Source organism: Canis lupus, chromosome 4, assembly GCF_003254725.2.
Source record: "Canis lupus dingo isolate Sandy chromosome 4, ASM325472v2, whole genome shotgun sequence".
In the NCBI taxonomy this organism is placed as follows: domain Eukaryota; kingdom Metazoa; phylum Chordata; class Mammalia; order Carnivora; family Canidae; genus Canis; species Canis lupus.
In genome coordinates, this window is record NC_064246.1 from 23,012,325 (window position 1) to 23,027,547 (window position 15,223).

A 15,223-nucleotide genomic window follows, 5' to 3' on the forward strand; every position below is an offset into this window, starting at 1 on the left:
GTAATTCTACTGCTCAGAAATAACCAGTGTTAGTATCCTCTTAGTCACATACACACACGGAATCATACATATACATACACACGTCTACACATACACACATATATTCATACACACATATGTACACAATCATACATAAATGTACATACATACACACCTATATACACACATATACATGAATATGTGTACATATGCAAATATACACATATATTTAATTTTATGCAAAAATTAGACCATATCCAAACACCATTTTGAAGCTTGATTTTTATCAATATATCCATTTCTCCATATCAACATCCATAGGTCAGACTCATCCTTTTTTTCAACCTTTTTTTTTTAAAAAGTAGACTCTATGCGCAAAGTGGGCCTTGAGCTCGCATCCTCAAGATCAAGAGTCACATGCTCCACCAACTGAGCCAGCCAGGCACCCTCAGATGCATCCTTTTTGATGGCTGTTTATTGTTCCACAGTGGGATGCAGAATAATTTATTTTTGGATCTTTTTGCTCTTTCCAATTATTTTAAGAGTAACAAATAACATATTTTACATGTATCTTACTTAGCACATGCATTTTCCTAGAAGTAGAATTGCTAGAGCAAACAGAATGTATTTTTTTTAATGTTTTTAATCTGTATTACCAAATCCCCTCTAGATGATTGGATGGGTATGATTTTAAGGGGAGTGCCCACTTCCCCACGTTTTTGTAGCATTAAGCATTTCATCTTTGCCAATGGTATGGGTGGGAGGACATATCATCTTTGGTTTAAATTGTGTGTCTTAAAAAAATAAATAAATAAATAAATTGTGCGTCTTTATCTTGGGGTTCCTTTTCACGTTTTAATAGGTCTTTTGGATTACTTTTGTGAATTGCCTACCCATGTACATCTTTTTATTTTTATTAGAACTTTATTGCCTTAATATTTGGAATAGCAATGTAAATCTTAATTAAAAAGAAGGAAGAAAACACACTTGTCTTTACCTGTGATGTCTGAATTCAAAGACAGGGAAATTTGCAAATACACTGGAAATTTGCAGAAAAGGTGATCTGAGAGGGAAGAGCCCTGGAGTGGGCAGCAAGACTTCCAACCCCAGCGCTGCTTTGCTCCTAACCTGCTGTGAGGACTCCATGTCCTCCTTTGAGGTCACTGGCTTTCAAAATCTTCATGTGGACCACCCCCAAACCCACCCCACGATAGCACAGCGCTTCTCAGTCCTGGTGGTACTTTAGACAGATCTGAGGAACTCATTAAAAAAAAAAAAAATACATGCATTCCCCAAGCCCACCCTAGAGATCCTGATTCAATGCTTTATTTTTTTATTTTTTTAATTATTATTTTTATTTATTTATTCATGAGGGACACAGAGAGAGAGAGGCAGGGACACAGAGAGAGAGAGGCAGAGACACAGGCAAAGGGAGAAGCAGGTTCCCTACAGGGAGCCAGATGTGGGATTCCATCCTGGGTCTCCAGGATCATGCCCTGGGCGGAAGGCAGGTGCTAAACTGCTGAGCCACCCAGGGATCCCCCTGATTCAATGCTTTAAAAAGCTTTCAGGTGACTTATATGAAGCCAGGGTGGAGGATACATATCAAAGGAGGGCTGCGCTAGCTAAAGAGAGGCAGACCACAAACCCCACTCGGTGCCCTCTCCAGCCATCCCTGAGGCCAATCCTAGGACCCCAGGAACTCCAAGAATCTGTGGCAAGTCCTTAATATAGCAGCCCCACAATTCTAGGTTAGAATAGTATGCTGCCACCAAAAATAACAAGGTAGCCTGCATGTGCCTGCCAATTGGGAACATTTCCCACCATGCATTTTTAAGTAAGAAAGACAAATACTGAACAGCATGTATTGTATATGATCCTTGTGTTTTTTTAAAAGCCTACATATGGGGCACCTGGGTGGTTCCGTCAGTTAAGCAGAGGACTCTTGATTTCAGCTCAGGTCATGATCTCGGGCTGGTAGGAGGATCTGTGCTCAGCTGGAGATTCTTTCTCCCTCACCCTTTGCCCCTCCCCTGAATTGTGCATGCTCTCTCTCTCTCTCTCTCTCTCTCTGTCTCTCTCTCTCTAAAAATAAATAAAATCTTTAAAGAAATGAAAAATAAGCCTACGCATGTGCAATATAGAAAATTGCATGCATTTGCATGCAAAAAAAATATGATGCACACCAAACCTTCAGAATCCTTACTACAATTAATAGTTATGCACTTGTTTTCCCACTTATTTGTCAACTTGCCTTCACTACACAGTGATTTCGCAGAAGCAGGAACCATGTCTGTTCAGTGACACATCCTTGGGCCCAGAACATCCCGTAGCCCATGATAGGTCCTCAGGAAATATCTGTTAAAAGAGACACGAGCAGAAAAAGAGAAAGGAGAGAAAAAAAGAAAGAAAGAAAAGGAAAGAAAGAAAAATTTGTCCAGAGGAAGAAGAAAGAAGAAGGCAGGGGAGAGGTCCTGGCAGTCCACTGTCTTGCTACCCCGAGCACTGGCCAGAGGGCCCCGGCCTCGGCCTCGGAATCAAGCTTGGATTGGGTCCCTGCTCTCCCACGAACTCTCTGGTGACCTTGGGCAAGAAGGAGGAAAGAAAGAAGAAAGTCAGACTTGGAATTTCACGTTTACAAGTTTAAGCGGTTGAATTTTTAAAAATAAAGATTTTATTTATTATTCATGAAGACCCACAGAGAGGGGCAGGGACACCGCCGAGGGAGAAGCGGGCTCCCCGCAGGGCAGGCCTCGATCCCAGGACCCCGCTCACGCCCGGGGCCGAAGCCAGACGCTCAGCCGCTGAGCCCCCAGGCGCCCCCCAAAATAGTTTCATCGTAAAATAAAACAGAGCCGGCAACTCCTGGGCTTCCCCGCGCGGCTGAGCGCCCCCCGCCCGCCAGGCGCCCCCCGCCCCCCAGCAGGGAGCGTGGCCCCGACTTCTCCGGGGCTCGGGGCGGGCGGCGGGGGCGGGGGCGGAGGCTCTGGGGCAGCTCCCGCCCGGGCCCCGCTCGCTCCGAGGACACCCCCCTCCCCCCCTCCCCTCCCCTCCCCGCCCCCGCCCCGCCCCTTGCGCAAGACCCCCGGCGCCCAGATCCTCATCCTCTTTCGAAACGCAGTTTCAGGTCGTCCCCGCGGACCCCGCAGTCGGCTCTCCAAGGAAGGAGAAGCGAAAGAGGATCCGAAAGCGCGCGGAGGGCCTGCACGTTCGGGTTCAGGCCGCCCCTGGGGGTGGGGGTGGGGGTGGGGGTGGGGGGCCCGGGGTTGGGCGGTGGGGCCCCCGGAGGCCCGCGGCGGGGCCGACACCTGCGCGCGTCCACAGCGCGGCGCCCACGCGGCCCGGTCGCTTCGCCCCTTCCCGCAGCCCCGGCTCATCCCGCGGACGCCAGCAGCGCGCCTCTGCCTCCCTCCCTGCTTCCCTCCCTCCCTCCCTCCCTCCTCCTTTCTTCCTTTCCCTCCCTCCTTTCCTCCTTCCTTCCTTCCTTCCTTCCTTCCTTCCTTCCTTCCTTCCTTCCTTCCTTCCCTCCTTCCTTCCTTCCCTCCTTTCCTCCTTCCTTCCTTCCCTCCCTCCCTCCCTCCCTCCTTCCTTCCCTCCTTCCCTCCCTCCTTTCCTCCTTCCCTCCCTCCCTCTTTTCTTCCCTCCCTCCTTCCCTCCCGGGCCACCTCCTCCCGCAGCACCCGGGCTCCCCCTCCTCAGGAACTCTCTCCGGAGCTCCTCTGCACTGCCCACCACACCTCGGGGAAAGCCCCCCCCACCCCTCGGCCACCTGGGTTGTCAAATGGGGCTGAGGCCGAGGCCTGCAGAAGTGCTGAGGACCACCGGGCACCTCGCACCTTCCACCCCAGAGAGGAAGGAGGCGGAGGCCTGAATTCCACCCTGTCCCCACCTCTCCCTGCTGCTCAGAGGCCCTGCCGCGGGCCTGCCGCTTCCCTGGCCCAGTCACCCCATCCCTGGGTCCCCGTTTCACACTCATCCCTAAAATGAAGGAGTTGAGGCCCCTGGATTTTATATTAGAGTTAGAAATACTAACGAGGCCTGCCCCTGGGCTCATGTGAAGAAGGCAGCTTTGGGTATTCCTCAAGCCTGTGGTCTAGGCCTGGGTCCCAGAGTCCTTGGTTCCCTGCCCCATCCTGAATCCTGCCTCTCCCCCTACAGCCCCCCACCCCCAGCAACATCCCTGCCCCTGCAACCATCCCTCTCAATGTGGCTCTTCCTCTGGCCCTGGCCCTTGAACTCCCCATCTCCCACCCCCAGAGACCCTACTTCCTTCAGGGGAGCTCTTCCTGCTGCTCCTTTTTCTTTACACTGGCCAGGAGCCAGGCATGAGACCACTGGGCCATTTCCCTCCCCTGAGTCTCCCACAGTCCCCCAAATTTGTAGGATCTCGTTCTCTGAGCTGCACATGCTGCTGCCCACAGCATCTCTCCCCTTGGTCCCTCCAGATGCAATGCAGTCACTCCACACCTTCCAGTTTACACCATTCATTGGCGTCATCCATCAGTTCCTAGATATTATTAACCATGACCACCAGCCCTGTGTCAGGCCTGTGGGGATGCAGGAGAGAACTAGAGCTGACCTGCCCTCTGTGGATTCACAGCTCTAGTGGGGAGACAGACCCAGGAATAGGGAGAGTGAGAGATAAATGCTCTGATGGGTGATTACAGGGCTGCCAGGGCACTTGACTCAGACTTAGGAGGGTCAGGAAGGGCTTCCTAGAGGAGGTGGTATCTAAGGTGAGACTTGGAAGGTGAGTTATCAGGCTAGTGCAGCAGGTAGGAAAGGGTTTGGGGGCAGAGGAAATAGCATGTACAAAGGCCCTGAGGAGACAGAGAATATGCTACCTGCAGGGCCCTGGAGAGATAAGGCTGGACCTGGAGGACGCCACCCTGAGGACAGGAACAGTTCTGGAGTTTGGAAGGACTCCGTTCTCTGCTACCTCTCTGGCTGTCCAGGCCGTCAGAGGCCCTGACATTCCACAGCTTCTTGAAGATCAAGTCACGCAGATGCTGTGCAGCAGATGTGCCTGCAAGCACCCAGTTCCAGGCCAGCACCCTCACCATGGCGCCGCCCCTTGGTGACACAGCAGAGGTTACCAAAGGCAGCCAGCCTGAAGTCACAGACTGCTCCCTGGGGGACCCTCCCCTGGCCCCAGCCTGGCCTCAGTCACCCTCTGTGATAGACAACGTTCCTGTCTACCCCAAATTCGCATGTTGAAATCCTAACCCCCAATGTGATGCCATTAGGAGGTGGGACCTTGGGGCAGTAGGTCGGTCATCAGGGTGGAGGCCTCGCGAATGGAGCCAGTGCTCTTATAAAAGGGACCTCAGAGAGCCTCCTGGTGCTTTTCTTTATTTTTTTTATTTATTTATGATAGGTACACAGTGAGAGAGAGAGGCAGAGACATAGGCAGAGGGAGAAGCAGGCTCCATGCACCGGGAGCCCGACGTGGGATTCGATCCCGGGTCTCCAGGATCGCGCCCTGGGCCGAAGGCAGGCGCTAAACCACTGCGCCACCCAGGGATCCCCTTCCTGGTGCTTTTCTTCTCCATGTGAGTCTATGATGAGACATCGACAGTCTGCATCTTGGAAGAGGGGCCTCTCTGGAACGTGACCATGCTGGCTTCTGGATCTGGAACTTCCAGCCTCTGGTACTGGGAGAAATACATTTCTGCTGTTCATCAGCCCCCCACTCTGGGCACTTTGTCAGCAGCCTCCAAGGACTGAGACACTCTGGGTGAGCAGCAGGTCCTGGGGGCCCTGGGGTTGGATCTGAGGCAGGGGCTCCTGCAGGGAAGCAGCCCCTGTGGCAAGTGTGGAGTCCGTGCTGGTCTCTTGGCTCCTCGCAATGATGAGGGAGAGGGACTGCAGGCATTTGTGGGGTTTTTGTTTTGTTTTAAATTTATTTTTTGTATATTTTTTTATTGGAGTTCGATTTGCCAACATATAGTATAACACTCAATGCTCATCCTGTCAAGTGCCCTCCTCAGTGCCGTCACCCAGTCACCCCATCCCCCCACCCACTGCAGGCATTTGGGGCTAGGCAGCAAGGCCGACCCTGCACTGCTCAGGGCTGCCCCCTTGAGACAGAAACGTTGTTTCCAGCGTCCTCTCCTGATTTTCAAGAGTCTCTTCAGATATTCACGTCAGTAGAAAAATCCAAACTCCATTTCACACTTGCATTTCACACTTAAATACAAGGTGGTCTTTTGCACCTTTTGAATCATACCCTGAGGATGCAAATTAATGAGAGACTATATTTTTTTCATAGGCAACGCCCCTGGGAGTTTTAGCCATTTCAGAAAAATCACAGCTCTAACCGAATGGGATTCAGGTCCCCAAAACAGGATCCTTGAAGCCACCTGCATCTGTGGTGGGGCATGTGTGATGCGCTTGATGTGGCATGAGTGTGTGGCGGCCACCTTGCATCACCTCGTGTCTGCTGGTGAGATGCACATACATTTTCTATGACTTTCTTTTTCTGTTACTTGTTAGTTGGGGCATTATACTGTTCTTTTTTTAAAAAATTATATGTATACATAAGTTCTATTATCTGCATGGAAGATTTTATAGTGAAATCCCTGAGACCCTATGGGGCAGTACTAAGGGAGTGCCTTTCTCACCACGAGGACATTTGATGATGCAGAAGCCATGGCAGGTCAAACTGCTGAAACCTCAGCAGGAAGTAAAGCAGTGGCCCCAAACTTGGAGGTCGCCACTGTATCCTGCATAGACACACACTCTCAGTGACAAAAAAAATGCCAGCATCATTCAAGAGTGTCCTTGGTGAAACAGTAAAAATGGTTAATTTCTTTTCTTTTTAAAATATTTTATTTATTCATTCATTCATGAGAGACACACAGAGAGAGGCAGAGACACAGGCAGAGGGAGAAGCAGGCTCCCTGCCAGGAGCCTGATGCAAGACTCAATCTCGGGACCCAGGATCACACCCTGAGCCAAAGGCAGATGCTCAACCACTGAGCCACCCAGGCGCCCCTAAAAATGGTCAATTTCTTTCAATCTCTGCCCGTGAGTGCCTGACTTTTAATATTCTGTGTGATGAGATTGGCCACGTGTCTAGAACACTTGGGCTGATAACTACGTGGACAGCTGTAGGGAAACGCACTTGTGAGCTTGTCTGAGTTGGAAGCAAACTAGCCTCTTGGTCCACAGAATATCATTTTTACTTGAAAGAGTGACCAACAGAGAAAGGGGCACCCTCTTGCACGGTTGGGAATGCAAGCTGGTGCAGCCACTCTGGAAAACAGTATGGAGGTTCCTCAGAAAGTTAAAATAGAGCTACCCTATGATCAGCAATTGCACAACTGTATATTTATCCAAAGGATACAAACATAGTGATTCAAAGGGACACGTGCACCCCAATGTTTGTAGCACTAGTGTGTCCACAATCGCCAAACTATGGAAAGAGCCCAGATGTCCCTTGAAGGATGAATGGATAAAGAAGATGTGGTGTGTGTGTGTGTGTGTATATATATATATATATATATATATATATATATATATATATACAGTGGACCGACTACTACTCAGCCATCAAAAACTGAAATCTTTCCATTTGCAACAACACGGATGAAACTAGAGGGTATTATGCTAAGGAAATAAGTCAATCAGAGAAAGACAATTATCATATGATCTCACTTATATGTGGAATTTAAGAAACAAAACAGGATCATAGGGGAAAGGATGAAAAATAAAACAAGATGTCACTTCAGGGGAAAATGATTGATCACATTCGTTGTCAATGATGAATCTGAGCTGTAAAGCAGAAGTCAGAAATTTGGAAAACTTGTATCCACCACTGTGGGCTTGACAGCTTGCTAATATTTAAAAACTTTTCTGATGAGATGAGTGACGATGTCAACAAATGTGATTTTTTTTGCATTGTTTAATGATGTGTTATCTTTTGGAAGATCTGCACCATTCGGCAAACCAAACACTTCCAAGTGACTGATGCATGATACCTGGGTTAAAGATCCATTTCCAGTGCAAGATAGATCATGGATTTTAAAATAAGACAATACTGGGGCACCTGGGTGGCTCAGTCCGTTAAGCTGGCAGCTCCTGATTTCGGCTCAGGTCATGATTGTCGTCCCAGGGCCACAGGATCGAGCCCTAGGTCAGGCTCCGTACTCAGAGAGGAGTCGTCTTGGGGATTTTCTCTCTCCCTTTGCCCTTCCCCCCTTGCATACTCTCTCTCTCAAAAAAAAAAAAAGTCTTTAATAAAAGTGTATGAAATATTCATGGATGTAGTTTCAGATTCCACATAGCAACTAATCTTTAAGAAACTTACCACTTCTTAAGTTCTGGTGTACTATCAAAGAAGAAAACCCACAATTATGGAAAGGCTATTAAAACCACTCCTTGGGGCATCTGGGTGGCTCAGTGGTTGAGCATCTGTGTGCCTTTAGTCAGGTCGTGATCCCAAGATACTGGGATCGAGTCTTGCATCAGGCTCCCTGCAGGGAGCCTGCTTCTCCCTCTGCCTATGTCTCTGCCTCTCTCTCTCTCTGTGTGTCTCTCATGAATAAATAAATAAAATCTTTTTTTAAAAAATGAGTAACAAGCATTGGCAGTGACGTGGAGAACTTGGAACCCTCACCATACGCTGTGGGTAGGAATGTAAAATGGTGCGGCTGCTGTGGGGAGAAGTCTGGCAGTTTCTGAAATTGTTAAACCCAGAGAGAAACAATCCCACTCCTAGGTATATATATACACGATAGAAACAAAGACATGTGCCCAACATAAGAATCTGTGCAGAAAGGTTCACAACAGCATTATTGATAATAGGCAAGAATAGAAACAGTCCGAATGTTCATCAGCTTATGAATGCGTAGATAAAATGTGGTATATCCATGGGTAGGAGATGATTTTACAATAAAGAGGAGTGAAGTTCTGATCCATGCTGCACCGTGGAGGAACTTTGAAAACATTGTGCTAAGTGACAGAAGCCAGTCACAAAACACCATATGCCGGATACCATTTATAGGAAATGTCCAGAAGGTACAAATCTATAGAGATAGCAGATTAGTAGTTGTCTAGGGCTGGGGCTGGGGTGGTGGGAATGGAAGAAGTGACAGTTAAAGGATGGGGGGTTTCTTTTGAAGCCCCGAAAATGCTCCAAAATTAGATTTCGGTGGCTCACCTGTAGAAGTATGCCAAAATATGTTGGATGGCATGCTCCGAATGGCTGAAGTGTTTATAGCATATGAATTATAGCTCAATAAAGCTGTTAAAAAATAATCTCCCTTTTTAAAAAGCTGGGGTTAAGTGTGGGACGTGTTGGGGGTTAGTGTTGAGAACCCTGCCCTCTGGCCACCGGTTGCCGCATAGCGTCTGGAAGGCGAGGAAGCTGGCACTTGCTATCTCAGGACTGACCACAAGAGGACAGAAGAACACAACGGTTCCCCGGCTAACCTTTGGGAACCCAGGCTCCTGCGCTAAAACCCCACACCCAGCTGGGGTCCCAGGGACAGGGGACCAGGAAGAGCCAGGCTGGTTCAGAAGGGACCTTATAGAGCTGCTCACAGTGATACATGAAACGCCCCAATTAGCAGGCTAAGCTATTTCCTCCGGCTTCCATATAAGCAACCCTGGGGAGAGGCACACCCTAGACCCCTAAACCCAGAGGGGCTGAGGAGGCCGCAGGATTGGGCAGCAGCAACCTGGAAAGTTATTGGATGCCAACCTTGGCCACTACTGCCTTGACTCTGGGAACCCCCGATGTATATAAAACTTTTAGTTGCTAGCAGGTGCTTGACAGAAGAATCCGCTCACGTGTTTAATGAAGAAAAGATGTCTGAGCACCTGGAGGGTGCCAGAGGTTGTACCAGTCACTGAGGACACAATGATGAGCAAGAAAGCCCCAGGCCCGCATGGGGCTTCCAGTCTAGCAGGGGAGATACACCAGCAGCAAAATCCACCAAATTAAATAAAAGAAGAGCCAGCAGTTTCTTCGGGGTCATGAAGGAGAACAGATGCTCTTAGGACCCCGTGAGAGAGGGGCCTTGTTTATCCTGGGAGTCAAGAAAGAAACCTAAAGGGGCACCTGGCTGGCTCAGCAGGTGGAGCATGGGATGCTTGATCTCCGAGTTGCAAATTGGAGCCCTACATTGGGCATAGAGGTTACTTAAAAATAAAATCTTTAGGGGCACCTCAGTGGATCAGTGGTTGAGAGGCTGCCTTCAGCTCAGGGTGTGATCCCAGGGCGCTGGGATCGAGTCCCGCATCGGGGTCCCCGCAAGGAGCCTGCTTCTCCCTCTGCCTCTTTCTCTGTGCCTCCCAAAATAAATAAATAAAATCCTTAAAAATAAATAAATAAAATAACATCTTTTAAGAAAGAAAGGAAGGTAAGAAGGTACAGATAGGAGTTCACCAGGTGACCACGGGAAAAGGAGAGTTTCAGGCAGAGCGAACAGTCTGCAAACACGTGGAGGTGAGAAAAAGCATGGTGCCCTCTGGGAGCTGAAGGAGGTGGGTTTTTTTTTTAATTTTTTTAAAAATCTTTATTTATTTATGATAGTCACAGAGAGAGAAAGAGAGAGAGGCAGAGACATAGGCAGAGGGAGAAGCAGGCTCCATGCACCGGGAGCCCGACGTGGGACTCGATCCTGGGTCTCCAGGATCGCGCCCTGGGCCAATGGCAGGCGCCAAACCGCTGTGCCACCCAGGGATCCCCAGGAGGTGGGTTTTGTTGGAATATTTATCAGCTGTGAGGAGGAGTGAAGCAGTCGTACGTGCTACAGCATGGATGAACCTCAAAAAAATTATGCTGTGAGAGGTCAGTCACAAAAGGTCACATACTATATGACACATGCTATATGATTCCATTTTTATGAAATATCCAGGCTGGGCAAATCCGTGAAGGCAGAAAACAGATTGCCAAAGTCGGGGCGGAGGGCAGGGGAGGTCTGCTTCAGGGGTGTGGGGGTTCCCTAACCACCCAGAGGTGACGGCTGTACAACACTGAAGGTGTGAATGCCACTGACAGGTGCACTTTAAAATGGTTGCGCTTACGTCATGGGGACTTCACCTCGAGGAAAGAGTCCAGGGTGTGGAGCCGAGGGAGCTACAGGGAGACAGGCCAGGAAGGGGCAGGTAGGGCAGAGCCAGGTTCAGCGGGCCTGGGAAGGCAGGGAGGAGCAGGTGTTTGCTCAGGGTTGGGGAAGTCAGTGAAGGTTGACCTCACCTGAGTCAGGAGCTGGACATCTGTCCCATGCTTCATCAGTTGCAGTGACAGGGACTCAGCCCCTTTCACGCAGCCCACCTGTCACCGGGCTGTTCTGATGTGACAAGAACTTCCTTGTTTTGAGCTGAAATCCACCTGCCTGTTGGTGCCACCCGGGCCTCTGGGCAGCCTGCACTCTTTCCCACAACAATCCCTATGTAAGCCAGAGACCGAGTTCCCTGTGGATCCCCTACATCCCTTTGAATATGCCCTGGTCCCACTTACTGCTCTTTATCTGATCTATCATGTTGCTTTGTCCCCCTGGGCACGTTCCTATGAACAGTCTTTCTCAAGGGGTAGAGTCCAGACCTGTACCCAGCCTGCCTGGTGTTACGGGAGATGAAGGCCAGAGAGCATGTGCCACCTCCTTTGCCTTGCACGCCATGCTCCTATCAGTGCGATCCGAGAGCCCATCTAGAAGCCACCTCGCACTGCTGACTGATCAGAGTTGATGCCAGTTCAAGCCCTTAAACCTTTTCTCACGTTCTCAGTCAAGCCAACTCACCCTGTTGCGTCATTCTGAATTGATTTTGTGGAGATTTCTGGACTCACGTTCATCTTGCTGGGCCTGGGCCCACTTTCTGGTCAGGAAGCAGATGGCTTGGTTCTGGACTGGGTCTGCCCCCAGCTATGTGCCCTTGGGCAAACCACTGACCTTTTCTGGGGTGTTCAAAGAGCCACTGAGCCAGAGGACCTGGGAGAGAGTCTGACTCAGCCTCTGCCTTGCTGCATGACTCTGGACAAACCGCCTCGCCTGTAAAACAGATGATAATAGTGTGCACCTCTCGAGTGTCAGGACTGAATGGAGTATGGAGTCCAGCCCCCGTGGCCCAGCTCGGGACAGGGTGCCGTTCCTTCACAGGCTGAAGGATTTTGAATGACCCTGGGCAGGTGGCATCGCCCCCTCAGGAAGGCACGAGGGGGAGGGACCATGCATTGCTTCAGCACACGCTTCTCAGGGGCCTGCTGTTCCCACGTGGGGCAGGTGTGCCAGGAGGACAACTCGGGCTCCGTGGCCGGTTGCCAGTGGGCCAGTGGCTGTGGACACAGGCTTGAGTAGGTGGTCATGCAGCCACCACCTGAGCGATCTTGGAGAGCTGGGCAGGCTCAGAGGCAAAATCCTGAGGACCCAGCCCCAGGCTCCTCGATGCCAGGCCTTGCTGCTGAGTGTGGGGCACGGGGATGCGTGTTACTGGCACGCTCGCCTGGGGAGGGAGGAGATTGCCCAGATGCTCTCCATCCCTGGCGAGGGAGACACATGACTGTGGCGAGCTGGGCTGCTCACTCTCCTCCCTCCCCTGCTCTCTCCCTCCCTGCCTCCCATTTGCTGAACTCCTTACACATTTTTCCCAAAGCATTAACTTTATGACTTAGTTTGGGTCAAGCAGGTGACAAACAATACCATGGATTCAATGTTCATTGTTGGAAACAAGGAAAGAAGGAAAGAAATATCACCCCTAGTCCTGCTCCTGAAAGAGGACAACTGAGAATATTCTGGAAGATATCCCAGTTTGTTTTTTTTCTTTGTGTGCATCCCTTTTTAATTTTTTTTTTTAGATTTTATTTATTTATTCATGAGAGACACAGAGAGAGAGGCAGAGACACAGGCAGAAGGAGAAGCAGGCTCCCCGCAAGGAGCCCAATGTGGGACTCACTGGATCGATCCCAGGACTCTGGGATCATGCCTGAGCCAAAGGCAGACGCTCAACCGCTGAGCCAGGCGTCCCTGCATCTCGTTTTTAAAGTTGATGTATATTTTTATGCAGTGAGGTTGTTCTTGTATACACTCTTCTACAGCATTGCCTTCGTAATCCATATGATTCCCATTTAAGATAGGGAAACTGAGGCAGAAAGAGTCCAGTGACAATCAGAATGAGTGGGGTACAGATCCTCTGTTCCTGTCCAGGAGTCTTGACTCCTAGGACCACCTGGGCCACTCTGCATGGGGCCGTGGAGCAGTCCAGGGCCTACATGGAACAGGCTTCCCCTGTCCTCTCTCCAGAGTATAGAGGACCCAGAGTCCTTTGTCAGTCCTGCAGAATGACAAAGATCTGAGCTCCCACAGGAGGGCTTCCCTGGCCCATCCCCTGCCCCTCCTGGACACACACCCTCTCAGAGCTGCTCATGGGGGCCTGAGCTAAGTGTCCCTGAGTTTTTCCTTAATGCTCAAAACCAGGAAAAAACCGGTTCAAAAGTCACCCCAAATCCCACCACTCTACACATTATGCAGTAAGAAGTAACAATTTCCATTTTGCCCACCCTCCTGTCCCCTGTCTCTATCCCTTTCTAACTAGTTACCAGTTAGGTAACTAGTTACCAGTTAGTAACCAGTTAAGGCCCAGTCTCTTCAAATCCTGCCCCAGTTTATGTTGACACAGCTTTACATGTGAGTCTATGGAAAGCACACAGCAGAAGACATTTTCTTCCTTTCTTTTCAAAAGTGGGATGATGCTGTTAGTATTGATCTGCATTTTTTTTTCACTCAGTAATTCATCATGGACATTTTTTCAGGTCAGTATTTGTAGATCTATTTTATCCTTTTAAATCATGGCCTAGAATCCCATTACACATATACATGTTATTTTCAGTATGACAAGGTTGCCACAAACATATCTAAATCTATAACTACATGCTTGCATCGACCTCTCACTGATGTTTCCAGGCTTGCTGTATTTCTGTGTGATTCATTCCTAGAAGTAGGATTGTTATTTCCATGGAAGGGGTTCATGGATATGACATTTTAGTACCTGCTGTCAAATTGCTCCCCTGAGAGGTTGGACCAATTTCCAGCCCCCTGGTGCAGAGGATGAGCATGCAGGGGCCCCCAGCACTGGGCTCCATCAGTCTTTGAACGATCTGCTGCTCTTTCTCCTTCATAAAACAAGAGGCCAGGCTGGTGGGACGGAGGAGAACTGAGGGAGGCGGTGTAGCTGGTTGAGTGGTGCCCCCTCAGGGATGTCCATGTCGCAGCCCCCAGGCCCTGTGGACGTTACCTCACAGGCAGAAGGGCTTGGCAGAGGTGGTGAAGGTTATAGGCCTTGAGGTTGGGGGACAACCCTGGATTGTCTCGCCATGTGAGCTGTGAACAGCAGAGAACCTTCCCTGGCTTTGGTCAGAGGAAGCGGTGACCGTGGAAGTGGGGTCAGAGAGATGTGAAGCTGCTGGCTTTGAAGATGGAGGCAGAGGCCACGAGCCAAGGAAAGTGGGTGGCATCTGGAGGCCGGAAATGGTTTCTCCTGGGGCCCCCAGGAGAGGATGCAGGCCTGCAGCCACCCTGATTGGAGCCAGGGAGCCCCAGGCAGGACTTCTGCCCATAGGACTGTGCAGTGTTGGCTTCGCCTTGTTTTAAGCCACTAAGTTGGTGACCACTTGTTATGGCAGCGCTAGCAAGCGGCATCGTTGCCCCCTGCCAGCCACGCCGGCTCCGAGGCCCTCCACCTGGGAACCACACCCAGAACCACCAGGCTCCTTCCTGCTTCTGTGCTGATTCTCCCACCGAGGAGGCCCTGCGTCCTCCCTCTGAATGGTTTCCTTCACCTCCTCCCTTCCAGCTCCCCACCCCACCCACTGGAGCTCAGTCAGATGGCAGAGAGCTCTTCTTCCTACCATGGGAATCAGGTCATACAATCCACACTTTTTTTTTTTCATGCCTTCCCCCCTCGACAATGATGGGAATGTCTTCCTATGTCAGTGTCTATAAATCCACATTGTCCTTTTTAAGAGCCACATAGTTTTCCGTGGGCATATATATAATGTATTTTCCTAATCCCAGTTCTGCATGCAGACAATACTGGGTAAAATCCTTCTGCGAGGGCATCTGGGTGGTTCAGTCAGTTTAGTGTCTGCCTTTGGCTCAGGTCATGATCTCTGGGTCCCAGGATCGAGCCCCACATCAGGCTCCCTGTTCAGCGGGGAGTCGGCTTCTCCCTCTCCCTCTGCCGCCCACTCAAAATAAATTAAATCTTTAAAAAAAACATCCTTTTACAAACACCTTTGTGC

The 15,223-nt window shown here is 50.0% G+C and overlaps 1 long non-coding RNA gene across 1 annotated transcript; it reads left to right on the forward strand.

The window, feature by feature from the left end:
• Window positions 1-3,733: 3,733 nt before the first annotated feature.
• On the forward strand, window positions 3,734-8,241 carry LOC125754954 (uncharacterized). The gene is made up of 2 exons (XR_007410149.1): window positions 3,734-5,716; window positions 6,251-8,241. It is a non-coding gene; the product is annotated as an uncharacterized LOC125754954 (long non-coding RNA).
• Window positions 8,242-15,223: the final 6,982 nt, after the last annotated feature.